This window comes from Lissotriton helveticus, chromosome 4_1 (genome assembly GCF_964261635.1).
Source record: "Lissotriton helveticus chromosome 4_1, aLisHel1.1, whole genome shotgun sequence".
NCBI classification, from domain to species: Eukaryota; Metazoa; Chordata; class Amphibia; order Caudata; family Salamandridae; genus Lissotriton; species Lissotriton helveticus.
This window is the reverse complement of record NC_136063.1, coordinates 2,087,702,907-2,087,726,366: the sequence shown is the minus strand read 5'-3', so window position 1 is coordinate 2,087,726,366 and position 23,460 is coordinate 2,087,702,907.

Below are 23,460 nucleotides of genomic sequence, written 5' to 3'. Positions count from 1 at the left end.
ACTCGAAACAAAGCACCCTACATTTTATGTTAATCTGCCCCCTTTTCTTGAATGTTCGGGTTACCTACTCGAAACCTTTGTTTGTAAAGTATGGTATCTACAATGTGGAAGATGCAATGAAGTTGATCTATAATATGAACTCCCCGGACAAATGTTTTTATACTGCCACTTTTATATATAAATTAATTGAATATAGGAAAAGTATGACATTTTAATAATTCGTCTATTTTAATTTTCGTTTTCACCTGTATTTTTAAATCTGTATTTGCTGCTTTGTATTGTATTGCTTATGCTTTTATGGGCATGGTTTTATGCACCGAATAAAGCTTCATGAAATGAAATGAATGAATGCCTACCCCAGGCTCCCATCTCAGAGATCAACCAGGTAATGGCAGACCTGGAAGACCTGGATGCCCAAGTATTTAAAGGTTCACTGGGCCCAAAGTATATTGGTTGAGCAAGTAGGGTGACCCAATCCAGCAACAAACATGTTTTACTTCAATTTACCCAGAGACCCAATCATATTTCAAATTATTCAAGTAGCTGCAGGGCCCTGGAAATATCATTCACACAATTTCTGAGGTAACTAAGCAGGTCATCTGTAAATAATTAAATAACATGAATTGAACCATCTAACTTAATGCCCCAATCTATTTCTGCTGTTCAGAACCTTTCTGCCGGCGGGTCCATAGCCAGGGCGAATAGGAGGGGTGGCAGGGGGCAATCCTGCCTAATGCCCCTGCATATTTTTTTCTAGGTTTCCAAAATCATGCGTCCTATTTTAAATCTAGCCATTGGGATAGTGTACAGTCTCCTGACCCATTTAATCCAATAAGCACCAAGTCCCATGCGATACATAGTGGTCTCCAACAAGTCACAACGCAGTGCGTTGAAGGCTTTCTCTAGGTCTACCAACACAATTACTGCTGTGAGTCAAGTGACTGGTCATGGGCCTACTGGATTGAATAAAATCTACGTAGCATGTGAAAGGTGTTAAAGGTTGCTATAAAACTGTTCTGGTCTCCATGAATCAAGGCCTGCACATGGGGTAACAACCGGGAAGCAAATACTTTACTAATAATTTTGAAGTCAGACTTCAACAGGTAGAGAAGTCTGAGGGTATCACATCCCCCGAAGTAGACACAAACACCTTGTACAATTCATAGGCAAGACCCTCTTCCCCAGACATATTACCTTTCACCCTGTCTTTTATGGCATTTCTCAAGTCAATGTCTGACACTGGAGCACCTAGTGGTTCTTGTTCTGCCTGCAGAAGAGCCTTAAGGGGTGGGTCCCTCCAAGGAGGATGCTAATGCTATCGGAAGGTCTAGTTCCAGCAGGCAAAAGAAGGACACATCTATCAGAACTGAATGCCTCATTTATATGTTTGGCAAGAAGGTGACCAAGACCCCTGTCGAAACTAGACAAGTAATAGGGGCACCCTTACTCTCTCCGTGAACCAACCAGGCAAGAAGCCACCTCCCCGCCGCATCATGTACCTGACTTACATATTTTTTGTAATCATGGCATCGCAGCCGTTCCAGAACCACATTGTAGAACTTGCTTGTCTCCAGCTACCGCAGAAGGGCTCCCAGGTTGCTGCCCAGCTCATTGTTCTGCTCATGGATATCAGTCTCCAACTTCCAGCGGTCTCTCTCCAGATCACTTCAGATATCCACTGACTGCCCCAGGCATTGCTCCCTCATCACATCATTAAAAGTTTCTCATTCTAGATCACAACTAGATACTGAACATGGGTTAGTGGTGAAGTATTCAGTGATTCTGGCAGCTACAGAGTCTCTAAAGACAGCATACTCAAGGAAAGATGAGTGTAGCTGCCAAGATGGTATGAGTGGGCATCCGTTCACTAGCTGCACAACTCAAATATTCTGTGTGTAAAATACAGCTAATAATAGACTTGAAGCATACAAGGTGAGCAGTCCTTGAGTGGACCTGGTACAGGCTCGAGACAAAAGAGTAAAATCTGTCAGTGGGATCTTTTGTACGTAAGGGGTATTCAAAGAAACCTTGCCAGCAGCTTCTCTATGGCCTTCTGCTCAAGGGAGCAGAAGAATGGTACAGTCCAAAGACATGTCTAAAACACAACTAAAATCACCTCCAATGAGGTACGGCCCTTTCATATGAGATAATCGTGCAGATAGGGTGAGAAGGAATGAGGTCTGATCATGATTTGTCATGTAAACATTGCCCAGCATCAAGGGTTTCCCGCAAAGTCACTGCTCCACCAAGACACATCGACCCTCTTTATCTATGTTAATTGTGGTTGTCTTAAAAGGAACTCCCGTTCGCACGCAGAGCATCACCCCCGTCGCAAAGACTGAGTATATAGTAGCATGAAGCTGACCCTACCACCACTGGCAGAGGTGACCGGGTTCAGGATTTTATGACAATTGGTAGAAGAACCCATGCTGTGTATGTTTCATGCCATCAGTTTGTAGTTGCACTGTGAGTTAGCCATAGAGCTAGCTACATGACAATCTACCAGAGGACCCTTCCCCAACCACCTCCCTCTCCCAATTATCCCCACGCATACTGCCAAGACTTTAGTGACAGGGGCAGTTTTCCCAACTCCCCATCCCCGAAGCAGCACAGCAATGGCTGGCCACCCAAACTATACAGGCCAATAGGTTAGTAATACATACCATCTCACTTCCAAATACCATAAATGGTGGTAATGAGGGGGAAAGGCAATGGCAGTTTTCAAATGTGCTACTGCATCAGCTCGAGTAGTAATTATAACAAAACCCACGTAACATGACCAACAAGAAAAAAAATAGAGTGGCACTAGTCAAATAATTTCCTCATCAGCTGGGGTCGAGGGGGTCACATCTAGAAGCTCAATATCAGAGGCCCCTTCCTGGTGGTCAGAGCTATCGTTATTCTCTTTGTCGGATGCCACTACTTCAATCATTGAAGCCGTTGCTTGTGATGCTGCCACTCACCCTATCTCTGGTCAGGACTGGGTGGGTATTGTCGAAGGACATGCTTGCAAGCATTCCCTTGACCTGTGTTGTTTGCATGGAACTTGCCATATAGAGAGGCTGTTAGTGGCGCAGCTGAGCGAAAGTCCGAGAGAGCCAGAGAGCCAGAGAGAGTCAATGAGCCGGTGGGTACGAGTCGGCGTTCCATGATCGGAGGAGCTTTCTGTCTCATCCTCCCGCCCTCTTCTGCCCTCCTCTCCCTCGGGAGCACCCTGAAGAGCGGCTTGACTGCGGCTTGACTGCGGAGGGGGGTCCGCAGAGGCAGAGGCGCGGGACGAGGGAGACGCGAGACGGAGATCTGTGGGGAGAAGTGAGCGAGCGTGTGCCGCGTGGCCGGACCAGCAAACCCTGGAGCAAGGAGCTGGAGCTGGAGAGTGAAACACGCAGAGAGAGCTTGAGCAGCTGAGCCGCTGAGCCGCTGAGCCGCTGAGCCGCTGTATGTGGAAGAAGAGCAGCCCTCAACTTGGGCTTTCGTAAACCTAGGACCGGGATGCCAAAATAAAATTCCACAGCCTTTTCGCACGCGCGGTGCGAGGTTTCTTGGGAGACCCTACCTGCACCCGATCCTGCTTTGGCACTGCCAGCACCTAACAAGGTGAGATCGGAAAAAACGCAATCACGGCTACCGATAGAGGCGGCCGCAAAGTAAGAGCCGGGGGTGGTGGTCTTTGGCGGGTCCGACCAGGTCTGACAACACCTGTGGCCCGCCCCGTGAGCTCCGCTTGCATTTTACCCATTTTACCCGCTTTACCCGTTTCTGCTTCTGTGAGCTTCTTCTGCGAGCTTCTGTGAACTCCTTCTGAAAACCTTTCTTTTGGCCAGTATCCTCTGAATGCCATTACACCTCAGCGAGTTGTTCTCGGCACACCCGCCACGCCACACCTAACATTGCACCCGGCAAGGAGGAGACAAAAGAGACCAGGGGCGAGCAGCGGGACCAACGCAGCCCTCCCTCCCTCAGCACTCCATCAGATCTGTTATCGGTCCGGCTGTGTGCTGCAGGAAGGTTCGTGCCCATGTTCGGAGACTTGATGGTGCTGCGAGTGTTGCTGGGGGCTGACACACGATTGTATATTTAGAGGGGCTGAGCGGAGTGGAGTGGAGTAGAGAGGAGAGCATCAGCATCATCAGTGAGCGGGTCATCCACCCGATCGGAAAGAAGAGTGATAACTGGCAACTTTAATCTGCTCTCTGGGCAAGATCCCTGACAATCCCTGACAAACCGTTCCTGGGCTGGTGCAGGCTGTTGTGGTCTAGCCTCTCCTCAAGGAGCTGCAGTGTTGTGTCCTGGCGTGCCGCCGCACCCACCTCGGATTGCCCCGTAAGGCAAGGAGCGGCGAGGGGGGGGGGCCCGGGCAGACCCTGAAGCCAGGTGCCAGGAGCTAAGAGCTGCCGCGCTGCGTGCCGTCACGCTGCCGCACCCACCCACTTCGGACTGCTCTCCAAGGCAAGGAGAGGCGAGGGGAGGCCTGCACATCGATATTGCCCCATCACCGCCTCACATTGCTTCATTTTGGATTGGTCTGGTCTGGTTTGATCCACACAAGTGTAACTCCAGTTTGGCCGCCGCCTTGGCAGACTTTCCATCGGGGGTGCCCTCCCTATAGCAACGGAAAACCTCGGAGTATCTGCCTACAAGCCGGAAAGCCAAAACTCCAGCAGGACACCCGGCAAATGGGGGTCAAAAGGAAGCCCCACGGCCCAATCTCCAACCAACAAGACAACAACACGGATGATGAGGAGCAACTCACTAACCAACAGCATAAATGAAAAGCCACAAGAGGACGACCAAAGAGGCTCGATTAGAAAATATTTTAAGAAAAACGAGGCTCTTGCTAGCATCCACTGTTCCTCCCAGGTCACCATCCCAGGCATTTCAAGCCCGGTCCAAGACAGTAGTATTAACGATCACAGCAGATTGCTACCCAATACCATTTGCTCCCTTAAGGATGTGACACTCCCGTGCGAGGAACTCACGACTAACCAGGAAAAGTCCAGTGTAGCCCACGAGCAACCACACTCTAAGCTATCAGCAGGAGAATGCAGGGGTGAAACCCCCGTCCGGTCCTCAGACAAGATGCAGGACAACACAACCTGCAAGACCATAGACACAGCCCCCCCTAAAAGCGGTCCCACAGCAATGACAATGACAACAGTGCAAATCCACCAGACTAAAGCTCCTTTCAGATCCTGGACACAAGTAACCCTCAACATGAACCCATGAACCTTAATCTAACGGATCCTCAACCAGATTCCCCTGCCCCTGTGTTGTCAGTCGCTGGAGAGCTTTTGGGTTCTTTCCTCCATAACCTTGAACAAAAGATCGAAAGAACCCTCGCTCTAACTCCAATCTCGTCGTGGCCTCTAGAGTCCCTATGGGCCCACCAAATGAAGGCTGACTATCTCACCTGCAATGGCAATACAGGCATGACCACAGAGAATCCAACTCATATAGTCAAATAGTGCTACCAACAAAGCCCTCCTGTGGCAATCAACTAAGATGGAACTACAAATAGATCTCCTGCAGTCAATAGCCGGGCGCTTAGCAGACATAAACTCCAAGGTGGAGGCCCTGGATTACAGGATCTCCCAACATGAGCTTACCAACCGGGGGGCCTGTTCTTGTCGCTGCTTAGACCTTATCGAGAAGTGGGCCTCTCTACCTGAGGAGCTAGCCGATATAGTGGAACTAGCAAAAGAGAGAACGGCGGCTCCAATGTTAAACAGCAAAGTAGATAGGGTGAAGCAAAATACTCACACCCCGAAGGAGACACAGCCACCCTGGGCGCCATCAGGGAAGAAGGACACAGCTGACCATGGCAAAAACGCAGAGCACACGACCATCAAGTCAGACAGCAGCCCATTAACATCCATAACCCCCCAAAGTTTAAACTACAGGGATAGCAACGCCATTGGAACAGTCCCGCAGGAAGACTCGTCAGGCACAACGGATACACAGGATCCCCCTATTTCGAGGAGAGCAAAAAAGAAGCTAAAAAAGCAACAGAAAAAAACAAAGTAAAAAATTAGACAACCACAGCTATTGAAATTCCAGCAACCGCCTCCAAAGGGGGGGACAAAAGCGACCCAGTTGTACCCAATATTCACAGATAAAAACTGGGGCAAAAGGATCCCCCCAGTCTCCCTCCCAAAGGAAGTACAACACAAGCAAACCACATTATCAAGCACCCCGAGCTCGAAGGGCGAAAAATCACCAGCAAGGCAAATTATCCCCACGGCTAACCAGCTAAGGGCCAGAACAAGCCCACCACCCTCAGAATGGCTCACACAGACAATCCCGGCAAATCCCTTGCTACAAGTGGCAACTCCGCACCCACCACAACTAAGCACTCAGTCCCAGTCTATTATTAGGACTAACTATGACCAAATTAAGTGCCCGCAAGGGGCCCTCCCTCAATCTTTCAAGGGAGCATTAGGACAATGCCTTCCCTAGCAGATACTGCAACAAAAAATGGATTTTGGGCTCAAACCGCAGGTGCATCAGCAGCTGTGTACGAGGTGGCCCTCACTCCGAGATTTTCCAGTATGGGTAAACATGACATTCTGAACCAGAGTAACATCCTACGTCTTTTCAAACATCTGGACACCCTAGACAAGACACAAACAGGGGACATAGAATGGGTGAAATTCCTGAGTTTGAAAGGGGATACACACGGTGACTCCACCGTGTTGGGACTAAAGAATAAAGAAACACAACAAGCCATTGTGAAAAACTCAACCCTCCTAGCGGACTGGGGCATTGAAGTTCAGATATTGTCGCTCCCAAAATACCCACTCGTCCTGGCCCCAGATAGCGGGAGAAAGGCCACTTGATCGGTCCTACAAGGGACAACCAGCTTGGGAGCTCTAAATAGAACAAGAGAAATGACGAAGTGCACACCAATTTTTTCATTATTTTGTCCATTTTGTGTTTATTCGCGTGCTGGTCCAGAGTCGTGGTCTGCCCGAAGCCACGAAATTATGGATGTCCATCAAGAAGCAATGGGGCAAGCTCTTACCCCATTCCTGGATGCACAGCGGTAATGAAAGCATGTCAATTATGCAATGTTTTAAACCAAGTTAGTTCCAAAATGTATTCAAAAAGTTCATCCAAATTGTTCACATTATGCAGGATTCCTCCAGCAACGCGTGCGTGACATTATACTAGCATAACTGTAACCTCATATGCTACAATCATGCCGAGGCCTTAATCGGTAGCTAGGAGTGTATGCCGGTATTCTTCATAAATTTCATCACGATAACCCAATGCATTTCGGGCCCAAGGCCCTTTGTCAGGGGTATTTCTACAATTAAAAATTAAAGAACAACATTTCAATACCAAAATAGTATGTATTTGAATTATGTAAAACACATTTCTCAGCACTTGTTTAATCACGCTTTCAACGTTTTCCTGCTCATTGTGACCGTATACCGCCACTGTCTTCTTAATAAATGTCTAAGTAATCCTCCCTCCATTTCGTCAAACATCAACAAATCTAATCCTTCCCATGTGTTCATCCTGAGTATGCAAGGTACACCAAACTGCCTATGTGTCGACGCTGAACTGAATATAACAATCCCTCTGCATGCGCAAACTTCCAATTGGTCTTTAAAGCGAGAAAAACCCTTCCATCTGCTCCCTTACCTTCAAAACATCATTCTAATTCCCTCCCAGCTGGTTCCCTAACTGTGTTTCTCCCACATTTCACTATTTGTAACCTGCACGTTCAAACTCCGCCCCTTGATGACTCATATGAAACCTGTATTAACCACTACACTCTCTAGTCAATCCCTTGGCCCCACCTCTTACCAAATAACCATCCTCTTTGATACGTACATTTAAACGCGCTGTTCACATAGACAGTGTAAAAATGAAATTGGTCCTGTGATGTACATGAAACTGATGGTTGTCCACATAATCTTGCACTACAACTCCCATCATACATTCTACCCGCAATCTTAAACATCCATGTTGAATTCCCCGCCCTCCCTATTGATTGAATTACGTTGATTCAAAGATATCATATAAAGCGTGTTCAAAGCTGGTATACTAATTATTCACAAGCTAACATCATTATTCTCCTAAAAGTATATAAAATGTATACAAGAACATTGCTTCAAATAACATCGAAATGTGTGATGTAACAGTCTCAATTCATAGTCTGTGAATCCATTTAAAAAAAGTCTGTTCTTCCATGGTCTCGCAAGTGTCTAGATCGTGTTTCTCCGTTGATATCATTGTTCATGTAGGTGCTACTCGTCGAAAGGCAGACAGTAAATAATCCAAGGGAAATGACGAAGTGCACACCAATTTTTTCATTATTTTGTCCATTTTGTGTTTATTCGCGTGCTGGCCCAGAGTCGGGGTCTGCCCGAAGCCACGAAATTATGGATGTCCATCAAGAAGCAATGGGGCAAGCTCTTACCCCATTCATGGACGCACAGCGGTAATGAAAGCATGTCAATTATGCAATGTTTTAAACCAAGTTAGTTCCAAAATGTATTCAAAAAGTTCATCCAAATTGTTCACATTATGCAGGATTCCTCCAACGACGCGTGCGAGGCATTATATACTAGCATAACTGTAACCTCATACGCTACAAACATAGATTCCCCCGGGGTCCGGGAAGGGCGACTCCCTTGCATGATCTTTTATTTAGTTATAAATTGACATCAACTCACGCTCTGAAAAGAGCTTGCTCGACCGCCTGGCAGCCTCACCTCACTTTCCGGAACGTGCCCAGAATTGATTATATTATGATAAGCAGAGAGCTGGCAGACAGAATGACTGACTTTGAAGTCGAAAACCGGAAGGAAAATTATCACAGGTCACTAAAGCATCATTTCAGCTGGACATACCGCTTGCTACCTTCTACCAACCCATCGGGGAGACTAGCAGCGAGGAGAAACACAGCGTCCTGCGGAGGATCAAGTGGACAGATAAGATCGATGGGAAATTTCAAACATGGCTGGGCCAGGCACAGGAAGGGAGTCAGTTTACAGAGGACCCTCCCACAAAAGGATGGGAGAAAATCATTGAGGATCTACAAAGTAAGCTCGGGAACCCCAAATCTCAAAATACAATAACAAAAGTGCAAGTTAGTACAGGAAACACCTGCCCCCAGGACATACGAGAACATAAAAGACTTTTACGCAAGTCTCTCGTAGCAAAGAAAAGAGGGGGCAGACAAATAGAGGGGGCATCGATAGCTTTACTGAGGGCTTCTTTAAGGAAGAAACTATGGGAACTCAAAAAAGCCAACACGGAAAGCAACTGGCTTAAAGTTTTCTCCCTCCTCAAACACAAGAATCAGCACGACTCTGGAGATTCATTAACCAGCTGAGTAACCGAGGACCAACGAGAGAAAATGGGGTAGCTGAAAAATATTGGGTGCAATACGTGAAACAGCTTTATGTAACATACTCCCCTAAGGAAGTCCTATCAAGAGATAAGGCGGAGTCAGCTGAGGAAGTCCAACAGATTAGCACAAACACTGAAGGCACAACTTTGAGCCCAAGCAAGGACACAAGGAACAACTGCCCGGCCGACGCTGATGATACAACACCAACTTGGACAAACATCCAACAGGTCATTAAAACCATCAAGCGCATGAGGAACGACGGGGCCCCGGGGCCCAATGGGATCCCATCGCCGGTATTCAAACTGGCACCAGAGTTCTGGACGACACTCTTAACTCCGCTCTTCAATTACACCTATCTGACCGCTACCATTCCCGACTCCTGGAGGGGTTCCATACTGGTTCCAATTTTCAAAAAAGGGACCGCCTTGAGCCGTCGAATTATAGGCTCATTGCCCTGCTAGACTTGTAGGCCAAGGTATATGCACGCCTATTACTGAATGACCTAGAAAAATGGGCCGAAGAGGCAAATATAATACCCATGTATCAGACTGGATTTAGGTCCCAGGCATCTACGATGGACAATGTCCTGGCGCTAGCACATCTCTCAGCCCAGGCAATCTTGAAGAACCACTCCCCTCTATTTTGTTGCTTTTTGGACTATTCCACAGCCTTCGATAAAGTGGACAGAAAACGTTTATGGTGGAAATTAGAAAAGTGGGGCATACCATCGAAAATTTTTAAGGGCAATAAGGTCATTATATGAGGCCACCTGGGTGCGTGTCAAAACAAGTGCTCCCCCAAAATAACCCCAGTAAATGGGCTGAAGCAAGGGTGTGTGCTGGCCCCCATCCTTTTTAATTTATACACGGCAGATTTAGGGGAGGCCCTAAAAGGAGCCAGCTTAGTAGCCCCCAGAATAGGAATTGTGAGGCTACCAGTTTTACAGTATGCTGATGACACGGCTATAATGAACCACACGAAGATAGGCCTACAAAGAGCACTAACTGCATTAAACAGCTTCAACATCGCTAACCGCCTAACAGTAAATCAAGGGAAAACCAAGGTAATTATCTTTGGGTCCTACTATCGGAAAAAGGCATGCACAATGGCAACTGGGAAATGCTCAAATAAACCTGTTGGCCTCACACAACTACTTAGGGGTCTGGTTCACGGAACAGGCCAAAGCAAATGTACATTTAAAACAACTGGCTTCTAAAGCCAATAAGGTAATACATCTGTTAAGGCAACTAAGGCAGAACCTGATCAGCCCATCCGCTAGCCCAATTTTGATAGCTCTAAGAGCAAAGCTCCTCCCTGCAATCTGTTACGGTCATCTCGCCTTTCCCGGGAAGCTGGACGCTCTTCTCAATTCAGCCCAAGTCAAGGCATACAAGTCGGTGTTACACATACCAAGGACAGCAAGAAGAACTGGGCTGAGACTGGAGCTTGGCCTAGCGAGGCCAGACTTGATTTGCCAGGGGGAGCTTATAAAGTTGTATTTAAGGATATTAAGGGCCCCGGCTAACTCCTTAAAATTCCACCTGAGATCCATCTTCGAAGGGCCAGCCTCGATTTGGCACATCAGGCTGGGAAATGCAATTAAAGCCTTGAAGATTGAGGAAGGAAATATCCAGCGGCAGGAAATTCCACTGAATGCTTGGAAGAGAGCAGTTAATAAACAAGTGTATGAAACCTCTTCTGACCTTGACTATAAAACCCTTTGTGGAAGCTCCCATTTGGTGCCATTGAATAACTCATACACGGTAGGGAAAGCTCAACCATATCTAACCGAGACCCTTACAACACAGGCCGAAGCAAAATTCTTTACATGAGACTGATCACACTTGGGATAGCAGACTTTAACCCCGCATGGGCCCAAAAAGGGGAATCCATAACCTGCAAGTTATGCCCCTACAAGAGGGAATCTTGGTTGCACCTTCTCTGCTGCTGTCCTTATCTCAACAATGAACGTCGGCGACTGCTGCGTCCGATTTGCCTCAATCGGAGTATAAAATCATGCTCTGAAGCATCAGCCTTATGCTGGTCAACCACCAACACAATGACCCTAGGGAGATTGCAAAATTCGTTCACCAAATTAGGATAGCTTTAAAGGTGAATAACGAAAGTATTCCAACATATGGGAAGCCCACGGCAAAAGCAGTGGTCTAAAGCTGAAGTGATCTCGCTATGTAGAACCATTGACATTGCCCCTCTTGCAAGCCTCCTAAAGGAAAAAAAAACTCCCCCTGTACAGACTAATTCCAAGGCACACAAGGTTGGAAAAATTCCAATCATATGGGACTCAGTCAGGGGTGCTGTACTCTTTTACTACATTCTGCTTTCTTAAACCGTTTTTTTTTTTAGTTTTTTTTTTTGGTATACATTTTACCAAGCAAAGAAGCTTACAATCATTGTTCCTGTACCTTTTCCTTTTACTGTAAAGATTTTAATTAATTGTACAGTTAATATTAAACCTTAAACCTTAAACCAGAAACCTTAAAACCTTAAACCAGAGTGTCTGGTGTTGTCAAAAGATATAGGGGCCGATTCTGATGGCGGACGGACCTGAGTCCGTCCGCCACCATAGAGTAGGGGGGAACGTCCGCATGGGCAGTGGCGTTCCCCCCGTGAAGATTAGGATGTGACCGCCAGGGTGGCGGTCACATCCTCTATCCTTAACATTGCTGCGGGTGCAGCTTCAAGCTGCACCCGCCGCAGTGTAAAAAATGCATGCTTTGCTTTTGTATGCAGAAAGCGGCAGGCACCGCGCGGTGCCTGCCGATCTCTGCATACAAATGCAGGGGGGTACCATAGGTACCCCCCATGTGCACCCCCCACCCCCCCCCTTCACCTAGGGGGCCCGCAACGGGCCCCCGCAGTGAAGTTCCACATGCTTTTCCACGGTGGAAAATCCGCAGCGGAAAAGCATCTTTTCAAGCATTTCCTAATATGGTGGACGGTGTCTGAGAGACACCTCCACCATATTAGAGCTTTTCCGCCGCGGTTGTAAGCCAACCGCGGCAGAATTGCTGCGGACAGAAAACAGGACCCACCAGCCATCCTAATGTGGCGGTGGGTCTCTGGTGGGTCCGCTGCGGTTTTTCCGCATCCTCTGGGCCGGCGGTGACTTCCGCCGGCCCGGAGGATGCGGAAAAACCGCAATCCTAATAGGCCCCATAGTACAATATTTATAATCACATCTTTGTAAAGGTCCTATCCAAGGCCTTGTTTGCATATGTACACCCAATTTTCTAAGTATGTTGTGTTTCACTATGCTGCGCAACAGATGACACTTGATAGTAAGTGTAAGACTGTTGAGACAACACATTACAGGATAATCTTGGGACCACTTTTAGGTGTGGACAGCTCCATCCAGACTGTGCCCCATCTCCACTCCTAGAGTAGAGTTCAATGTCAAGAAACTCACTTTGCACTAATGCTAATGGTGAGGGTTAGTAAATACTGAGTACTATACTGATCTAAATTGAGGAAGATGTTATTGTGTGTGTAATATTTAGATATTGCAGTGATAGTACATATATCTTTGTGCTCAAGAAACATATAATTGTTAATGAGATTAAAAATGTGCAAAGTCAGCACTTGCTTGATGTAGCCTTGTGCTTTGTTATGAATTGAACACCAACTACTAAATGGTTTGCCTCCTATTTCAGTGGACCAGGCAGGCCAAGGACCATTGGGACAGGGCAAGGGGCAGAGCGGGAAATCGTAGGCTCATCGGTGGGCATGTCCTCTGGATACCACCAGCGTAGAGAAGGAGGGAACCAACAGGCAGGGGTAGTGCACCCACCTGAATTGAGCCTTTGACATCTACAGCAACAGCCTGGGTGGAGGCTGAAGAGACTGAAGGGGGGACATTGATAGGGATACCTCCAGTCAGGAGGAAGAGGAATGTGGCTCTCACCCGACCACAAGAATTTAAATTGGAAATGGTGTCCCCAGGGCAGTCCCCTTCACCATTTGGGCCTGCCACTGACCCTTCCCCAACTCTTGAAGGCCCCATTCCAAAGGGGCCTCCAGCTGCATGCCCTGCGACTACTCCCTTTCCAAGTTCCTGACTGAAAGAGCTTAGGGAGACATCTACGCGATACTCCACACCCCTTATGTTCAACTCAAACCCCTTGAAGTTGATTACTGTCGAGACTTACAGGTGATCAGAGACAACATCCGTATGTTCCGAGAGGTACATTCCAGACAAATGGCCAACATCAATGCCTCCATCACTTCCTTGGATGTAGTTATATTGTTTTCCTTTGCCCAACGCCTAACCTAGACCACTGTCTTTGAGTCTCCCAGTATTTCTTCCCTCACTATTTCCCTGCTACCCATTGTACCCCTCATGTTACCCGCTCCCGTGTCCTGCATCGGCCAGCCAGGAAGAGTCCACGGGAGCGGAGGATCTCCACATTATAAGGATGGAGAACTTTGCAGCCAGACAGACACCTTTTTTATGTGCCGAAAACTGAAAACTATTCAAACATACCTCCACCTAGTACGTGAACACCAACAAGTTCCAGTCATCGATCTGTGCTCAACTGAAACACCACAGATGAATCTTGTTTTTGTAAGTGGTGTCACGTGATAACCTCATAACACGTGGCCCCACATCCTGTATAGAAAAGAAAGAAAGACTGCTGACATCGTGCTCTCTGAATCACTACCTAAATCAAAACACTATCCACCCACTCCTGCAATATGCATGACTAAATTACAATAAACACTAAAATCAAAATTAATAAATGCAAAAGACCAGGAGTACACACTCTTGAACAATGGATTACAAATTAAAAAATATAGGACACCAGAGGGTCATTTTTAGATCATAGACTAATGTTTTTAGAACATCAGCAGAGTTTACTGTTGTGTTTTAACTCATTATATATTTTCTGACAATTGCAATTACTGCTGTTCAAGATGGGGCTGTCTTCTGGCCATATTTACGTATCAGTTTGTGGTGGTCCTATGGGTTGAAGGTGCCCCATGAAGCTGTCTCCTTGGAAGTGCAGGGACCGCTGCTCCAGTGGGTGAATCTACTCTGGCTTTATTTCATAATAAAAAGAAGAAGTCAACAGACAATACCAACAAATGATATACTAATGTAAAATGAAATCATTAGCAGTGATGGGCCACTGTTTGTGAATGAGAAATTAGAAGTTACAATTTCCATCACAAAATATTCTGGGGCTTGTAGTGCAATAAACAAAATGAGAAACATAACAGTCTAACTCACCATGAACATTAGCTCAAATGTGAAGTGGCTTTCACAGTTACATTTGCAGTGTATCGTACACATTTGTCATTGTACATCATTGTTTAAATCATTGCATATTACCTGGCACCACATCAAGGTCATTATTCATAGGCAGCCCATGCAGCAGGTGGGTGTGCACGGTGGAGAGGACATCCTTCTTAAGTGGTGTGAGACAGGTTCCAGTTTGTCCACCAGGGAGAGCTCTTGCTCCTGGTGAACTTCACCTTGACCCACCTCTTCTCATCCTGCCACTTCTTTTTGACATCTGTGATGATCCAGACATCCTCCCCCAATGCACTGACTGAAGTAGCTAACTACTGCCATAGGACTGTTTTCTGTGTTGCACTGCTGAGGTATGGAGGTCGACCATACAATTTTTGTAGTTCCTCACTTCAAAAGTTATAATCCTATTGGTCTCTTCCTCGGTGTAGTTCTTCTTCCCACTCACATATAATATGCTGATGGCAAAGAGCAGTACAGAAATGTGAAGTGTGGTGTGGAAAAAACAGAGCCTTGGATGTGTGCCGCTTTTATGTGGTTTGTAGAGCATGGTTGCATGTGACATGAATTGCCCACAGGTGTAAGAAATTACACTTATTCTGCCGGGACCACAGGGAGTCCGCCCCGACTGCAGAGATTCAGCATGAGTGTGAAGATTCTGCCTGAGTGTAAAAACTCTACCCTGAGTGTCGAAACTTCACAGTCATAAAGATAGTACTCATAAGTCCCTTTGTAAATAATGAAAAGTAGTAATGTTAAACTTTTGGTCTAACTTTACCTCTGAGACTCAAGCGCAGAGGGTGCTGCTGGCTGCTGCTGTTTGTAGCCTGCTGCATTTAGTTCTTTTTTCTTAGTGCAAAATACATCCTTGGGCCCATTTTGTGTGCAGAGGTGCATTTTGCACTCAGAAAATAGTGATAAATGCTAGATTAAGCTTCTCACATATTTAGGCATATTTACGAGTATTGTTGTGGTAATTACACGTATTTAGACTGGAGAGAAATACGCCTGTTAGGCCCACCCCTATTTAGAAGTGTTTTGCCTCCCAGCCCTACTCCAGGGACAAAATACAAATTTTTGGCAAACTGTTATCAACTTTGACTATGGAGAACAATGGACTGCCCTCTGGGCCTTCAAAGGTACGGATGTTGTTAATAATTGGTCACTAAGCATGGAATAGACATATGGGAGGAGGACAGAAATAGTTGGCAGACCAAAAGGCAGCCCTAACAGTTTTTCCTTTCATTTGGAAAAGACAAAGGGGGCCGGCAAGAATTGCTGCCATTTATTACGAGGGCCCTCCAAGAGCTTCTAACTCCAATGCTTACAGAAGGTTGAACCACTTCTAACCCTGATAAAGCTGAGAATACATCATCTCATAGGGTAGTGAGTAGGGGAAGAACTAAACCTCTTTCAGGCACAGGGATCATGGAACAAGTAAGCCAGAGGGGAATTGCTTCACAAGGAGGTGTGAAATTTGCAAGGTAATGATTAATTTTGCTTGGAAGGAATTCTTCAATCACTGGCCGGTGCACCGGATAGTACTGGCACCTCACCGCAACCTCCTCAGACATGTCCTGACAGGAGAAGATAACATCTGTAAAAAGGATGACTGCCTGACTGTTGCAAGAGGAATACCAAAGGGATTCTGACTCCTGCTTGTATTCAGAAACTGGAACTGCTCCACAGGGGTCAAGTGGTCTGATTTAGGATCGCAAAAAGCAACAGGACTATAAGGGGCATATGTATCAAACCCTTTTCCCGTTTGCAAACGGGCCGATTCTCAGATTCGGCACGTTTGCGAACGGAAAAAGGCCTTCTGGGATGTATCATCCCAACAGTGTATCGCAAAGCGATTCTCTATTTTTGCGATTACATTTAAGGAATCTCAAATTGCGATTACTTAAATGAATGTATGAAGCACTGACAGTTGGTGGTAATTTGCGAATTCTTTGAAAAAATCACTTTTTTGCTTTTTTCAAAGTGCCATGTGCCACACATACATGCCCTTAGGGCACGTATGTGCACCACGTATGCACACGTACATATTTCAGGGGTGCAACAGGGTGTCCCTTGGACACCCTGGCACCCTTGAAATTGCATTCTCAATTTGTGATTCTCAAATTGCGAATCGCAAATTGAGAATGTATTCCCATTCATTTATATGGGCCTACTGGCCCATAGAAATGAATGAATGAATGAATGAATTTGCAATTTGCTAATCGCAATTAAGGAATACTAAGCATTCGCAAAAAAAATGCGAATTTGTACATACATACCAATTTGTGATTCTGAAATAGCGATTTCTTAAAAATCGCTATTTCAGAATCGCAAATGGGTACCTTGATACATATGGCCCTACGTGCTTAGCTGAGTACTGAGGACTAGACTGATATTTCCGTACGGGAGGGGCATACCCACCTGATGAGTGGGCAATGCTTTGATTGGTAGTTCAATCTGTCACTATCTGACCTAGGAGCATCTGAAAGGCACACAGTGATGAGTCGCACTGCTGCTTTTGCTTAATTTGGGGAATATTGCATTACAAGCATAATACGAAATTCTGAATTTACTATTATGTGAAGCACACATCCTTTTTCTGCTTTCCCTTCTTGACTCGTCTAGGTCGATCATCTGTGTATACACATACTAGGCAAATTTCACTGTGAGATCACATAAAAGCACCTCACATTTATTGGTGCAGGAACATCAAATCAATAGACTTTATTCATCCGGTGTTCACTTGACACCGCTTTAATCAGAACATTGTCCTGCTCAAATATCCCTAGTCCTGATGATGACATTTTAATATTTGATATGTTTGAAAGGCCATTGGCACAAACAATCAGCCTACAGATAACCAGTGTATGTAAAGTGCAAATTCTTTTGCTGCTCTGCAATTCCATGGCTTTCAGGTTGTTCATTTAAACTCTGCATAATCAAACTCTCCAGTTGCCTCTCACCTTTTCACTGTGTGATCACTTCCAAGCACTGCACATTATTGATACTCTGCGGTGTTTGAGCAGGTGCAGAATGGTATGGAGGTATAAAGCGTTTTATTTGGTATGCTTGTAAATATTGCGCTTCCATGTTTAACTTACCCGCAGTTCATTATTGTCATAGTTGGTTGCATTGTGTGCAATCTACTGCAGTAGGAGGAAACAGATAAGATACCAAACAGCAACACTCTAAAATAAAGGCGTATGCAATGGATTGACCAAAGCAGGAGAAACAAAAGAAATGTGTGGAACGCGGAGAAGCTGGTTGATGTACTAAAACAGTAGAGAGAAGACACATCAAAACTCACTATTGGCAGGCACTGGGCACGTGCCTCGTGTACTGCTGCACATAGGCTGACCCTGACATTGAGTGGAGAAACGGTATATATTCTTCACTGACTTCTGGGGCACTCAAATCTTAACTGCCAATTTCCTGCACGCCATAACTGGCAAATCCCACTCTGGATATTACTGCTACCATCCTGCATATGTGTGAGAACGTTTGGAAGGATTTTTGTGCCTTTTAACCCCACGTTCTCCTTTTAATCATGATAGTTGTCCATTTAAGTTGGTATTGAGTCTCTACCTAACTCCAGGCAGAACATCTTCTGTGCTGTAATAGTTATTAAAGAAGGTACCTGCATCAACAATGGTGTGTATTGCAGTATGTAACATGTTAGAAAAGACTGAACATCTTTTGACTTATCTACTGCTTAATTTGAGCCGGTGGTTTCCAATGCTTGGCCCCACACTTAATTGTCAGCGCCGGCTCTAGTGACAGTTGACCACATGGTGGCGCTGTCTGTTTACATTTGAGGTGAGTACATTAACTGTGTTTTTTAAGTGAACTTGCATTGAAAATGAATATTGACAAACTTTCAAGACATTATTATAGCTTTGTGTGGTCTGAAATAGTCTGAATTGTCCCACCGGTAGGAGTGTGATGGTTAGGTGTTATTTTGGTACTGTAATTGGCAATGCTTGCAGGGGTAATACGTTGTGTAGGCTGACGGGTTGGAATGCTAAACTGTGCAATTGCCAGGGCTTAGAATTATTGCCAGGAAACGTCCTTTTGAGTGTTTGAAATACAGCTGAAAGCAGCCAAGAGTATGTCCCAACATTGGTGCCTTGCTCACTGTGCCACTAGAGCCAACCTGCACTCGACTTATGTGCCCCATTCGGGGCACAACTGGTCTTGAGTTGCTTGTGTTCCTGGCCTGGCAGTTCGGGCGTGACTGTTCCTATTGAAGCAGGGTCAAGACTGATTTGCATATGGCAGGGCATAGTGAACAAAAGAACAATGGGTTGGAATGCTATGCCGAGTAATTGCCAGTGGTTAGACTGATTGCAAGCATTCCTCCAATCACCTTTTGTGTGTTTGATGTACCGTCCTAAATGTCAAGGGTATGTCCAGATGTTGCTCCCTTGTCACTTGGGCCAAGCTGCAGCTGAATGATGAGCCCCAATCAGGACAATTCGGGTCTCAGGTTGCTTGTATTACAGTTCTGGCTTGACTGTTACGATTGGAGCAGGACCAAGACTGATTTTCATATGACTGGGTCCAAATTAATCTTTGTGGGATTTATGGCCCTAACACGGATGAGGCTTTAGTTTTTGATAAAGTGAATTTGGAACTTTTAGGGTGGGAAGGGGAACTTATTGTCATGGGGGATTTTAACTGTATTATGGATTACCAGCAGGATACGACTAGACAGGGTGCCTTTGAGCGTATGCGCAAAGTTCGCGCAGCCATTTTAGATCTCAGTCGGGTACATAACGTAAAAGATGTTTGGCGTTTTCTTTATCCCGATATACCGGGCTACACGTTTTATTCAGCGCCCCCTAAACTTTGATCCCGTATCGATATGGCGTGGGCAACTGATCAAATAATACAAAACAGCTCTATTGAAATTTGCCCTCGGATATCCTCGGATCACAACCCCATCTTATTGACATTTGCCTATTCGGAGGGTCAGGCGATCCCAAGACTGTTCTCTTTCTCCCACTATTTATTTTTAGATGCAGTTTATATCTCTCAGTTGAAGCTCCATCTATGTGAATTCATTAAAATAAACCTTAATTCGGCACCTCATATAGTTGTTTGGGACACTTGTAAGGTTAGCATTAGAGGCCACGCGCAACAATACTTTTCTAAACAGAACTCTGAACGTCGTAATGCTAATAACAAATTAATAACGGAAATTACGGCTCAGGAAATCTTATTGGCCGAAGCGTTCCGATTGCGCTCACCCGATTTAATAGAATTAGGGTTAAAACTTGGATCTCTTAAATAACATCTTAAAATAATTTTTATTGAAAAGAGCTGTACCAAGTTATTGAAGACTAAAATTTTGCATTATGAGGGAGGGGATAAAATCGGTAAAATATTAGCTTACAAGGTTACAGAGGATAGAGCCCAGACTCTTGTAAAAGGCATCAAAGGCTCAAACCAAATTATTTACAACCAACCGGCGCATATTTTGGCCCAATTTGCGGAGTACTACAACACCCTGTATACTCCTGAGAGTTACCCTGCTGCATCTGACATTTTTAAATATTTGGAAAACAATATTAAAGAAAAATTTAACCTACCCGGCTAAGAACACTTATCTGATAATATTACGGAGCTAGAGATTAGGCAAGCTATCTCATCCTTACCCACTGGGAAAACCTCTGGGGAAGATTATATCCCGGTAGAACTTTATAAAATTTGTATAGATGAAATAATCCCACTTTTTCTCATAATCATCAAATCTATTGGAGTAACCGGGAAAGCTTCAAAATCCTGGAATATGGCTAAAATTATCTATTTCCTTAAAAAAGACAGACCAGCAGAGGAGTGTGGGTCGTATAGACCCATCTCTTTGATTAACACAGATGCTAAGGTTTTTGCCAAGATTTTGGCAAACAGGTTTGCCCTGATTATCCCAGAAATTGTTAATGTGCAACAACACGGTTTTGTTTTGGGTAGGGATACAACGACCCACATTAATACAGCCATCACAGCTCTCGACATAACAGAGACGGAAGCCTCCCCACTCGGCATGATTTTATTAGATGCCAAAAAGGCTTTTGACCTAGTGGGGTGGGATTATCTCTGGTCTGTGCTGTCTTTTATTGGTTTTAGGGGTAAAATCCTTAGCTGCATCCGGGCTTTATACGATCATCCTATGGCAAAAATCAGCTATGCTGGTTTGTCATCGGCCATTTTTACGATTTCTCGGGGCACTCGGCAGGGGTGCCCGTTGTCACCCCTGCTTTTTGCTCTGTCTATGGAGCCGTTTCTCTCGGCACTCCAGGCTCAGCCCAGGATAGTGCCATTTCGTTCTGGTTTACAATGTCTGAAAATTATCGCATATGCAGATGATATTGCGATATATTCCCCCAACGTTGTAATGGCATTGGAGGGAATTATGGTTGAAGCCGAAAGATTTAGCAAGGTTTGTGGCTAAAAACTGAACGTGAACAAAACCCAAATTGTGATTAATTATAATCCGTTGGGCGCAGTTCCTGGGATTTGCAGGGCTGCTAATTATTTAGGGGTGAAAATCTCATCTAAAATTAGGGATATAATTCCTATCAATTATGATGTGCTTGTAAAATCAACTGAGGTGCTATTAAAAACATGGCACAAACTTCCCCTAAATTTTATTAGCAGATTTAACTTGATTGAGATGAAAATTCTCCAGAAATTTCTTTACTTATTTCGTTCTATCCCTCTTGCACTGAACAATGTTTTCTTTAAAAAGCTTGATGGAATTTTTAGTAGCTTTATTTGGGGTTTCCGGAAAGTTCGCAAATCTTTGTCGGCACTTAAAGGATCTTTAGATTCAGGTGGACTTAACTTTCCAGGCTTCAAATTGTACTTTTGGGCTACGTTTATTGGCCGTCTTCGTTCCTTGCTAGGTCCAGATTCGTAACTTTTTTTCCATACCATTATGCTGAACTCAGATGCTAGAATGTTTTTGTTTAGATTAAACGACCCCGATTATTACAAAAGAGTTAAATTTAAGACTGCACGAGATACAGCCAAAATTTGGTTTAGTATTTTGTTTTTTTGTAAAACCTCTTTTTTCCATCCTAGGCTACGACTCTGGGGTAACCCGGGACTCCCTGGGAAATTTAATGATGGCTGGGCAAAGGTTTGGTCTACTCACGGTATCGTAACATTAGGGGACCTTTATGGTATCAATGGCCTTTTAAACTTTGAGGCATTAAAGAATCTATATCATCTGACTGAACCAATGAGGTTTAAATATATCCAAATATATGATTTTTTGATTCGTCGGATGAAAATATTAATGATCACAGAATCTGATATCTGGGAGTGTTTATATCCGTCTAAGACGAAATCATTAATAAGTGCAGGATATAGCTGTTTAAATTCTTATATAAAACAAGATTGTTCCAAGTTAGCGGAGAAGTGGAGCTCTAAATTGGGATCTACTATCCATCCAGATCAGATTGCTCATTCTCTTTTAAAAATTAACAATTTGGTTCAATCTGCGAGTTTAAGACTGCAAAAATTTAAAACCTTGTGTTTGTTATATCATACCCCGGAAGTGATTCTTAAATTGTCTCCAAATGCCTTATGTAATGACCGCACTAAATGCCCTAAGTGTGACACTGTGGGTGCCAACATTGAACATATGCTATTTTCTTGCCCGTCATTATGTGAGTTTTGCCTTGCCTTGGATAAGGTTTTGAAATTGAAACTGGTAAACCCACCACAACTTTCTGCCTTAACTGTTCTTTTAGATATTCATGATATTACTCTTTCTCAACAGGCTCTAATCACCATTTTATTATCTTGTGCCAAAGTTACTGTTGCCCGGGCCTGGATTTCTTCTCAACCGCCGCATATTATGCAGTGGTGGTCCCTGGTAAACAAAATTTATAGTATGGAGGCAGCCTTGGCTCGAATTAGGGGCTGTAGGTCTTTGCTTAAATTTGAAAAAATTTGGGGTAATTTTATTTAAAATCTTATTTAAAATTTTCTTTAAATCTGATCTTGTGGTTTTTTTTTATTTGATTTGTTTATTGGTATGGATCCTTAGTTTATATTGCTTTATGTTGAAATTATTTTTCTGCCATTCTGTATCCGTGTATTTTACGATATAATCGACATAATTGTGACACATCTGTTTTGATTTCACTTTTGTGCTGATAATAAAATAGTAAAAAAAAAAAGGAACAGTCCTCTGATGAAACCAGCAGGCCTCAAGCAGCAGAGCAGCCCTCTGAAGGACAAGACAATCCTTTGGGGTCCTCCACAGGGCCAGGACTGTCCTAAAGAGTTAGGACTGAGGGTCTAACATTTACAACTGGTTCCATCCATTGAAGCGAAGGACATTTGTAGGCTACCTCTCATCTGGTTCTAGAAATGTATTTCCTGTCCCCTCCAAGTGGTCTAAAGTGACAAAAGGCTGGTGTTAGGTTCCTTTGTGAGTGTTCTGGAGGTAGCTCTTTGAAATGTAAGTTTGGCATGGAACAGCTCCACACCACTCACCCTAGTAGGATGGCCCATCTTGCCATCTTCAAGCCCCGCCCTTTGTCTCACTGCCTGGGAGGAATACACAAAGGCCAACTGTAAACTATTCACAGTCATGTAACATAGGACACAAGCTGCAGACACCTAATGTTTAGAACATGAAAATGCCAATCTTCTTAAAGTGGCTTTTTCAGAATCATGACTTTAAATCCAGCTTCACCTTTAAGGAGTATTTTATATTACAATTCTTTTTATGCCAAACATGATATTCCTAGCTAATACCAACCAAATATTGGCACTTATTAAACGTAATAAGGTAAATCAATGTTACCTAGTG